Genomic DNA, 220 nt, shown 5'->3' on the forward strand with positions numbered 1-220 from the left:
AGTCGCCTAAAATGTCGTAATCGATCTGTGACATTAGACTATCATTTTGACGATATTCTCACGATATTTTTGATCATTCCTTGGTTATTTTTTATCCTGAACTTACTTAGATTTGGATGTCATTTTGACGTGTCTGTTACTTGGGAGAGGTCTCAGGCTCGAATCTCAGCAATGCCCATATATCACAGAAGCTTGCAGCAACATTGCTACAACGTTGCAA

The sequence above is a fragment of the Odontomachus brunneus genome, unplaced genomic scaffold (genome assembly GCF_010583005.1).
Source record: "Odontomachus brunneus isolate Ranch 3 - 2012 unplaced genomic scaffold, Obru_v1 Obru_scaffold_358, whole genome shotgun sequence".
Lineage (NCBI taxonomy): Eukaryota > Metazoa > Arthropoda > Insecta > Hymenoptera > Formicidae > Odontomachus > Odontomachus brunneus.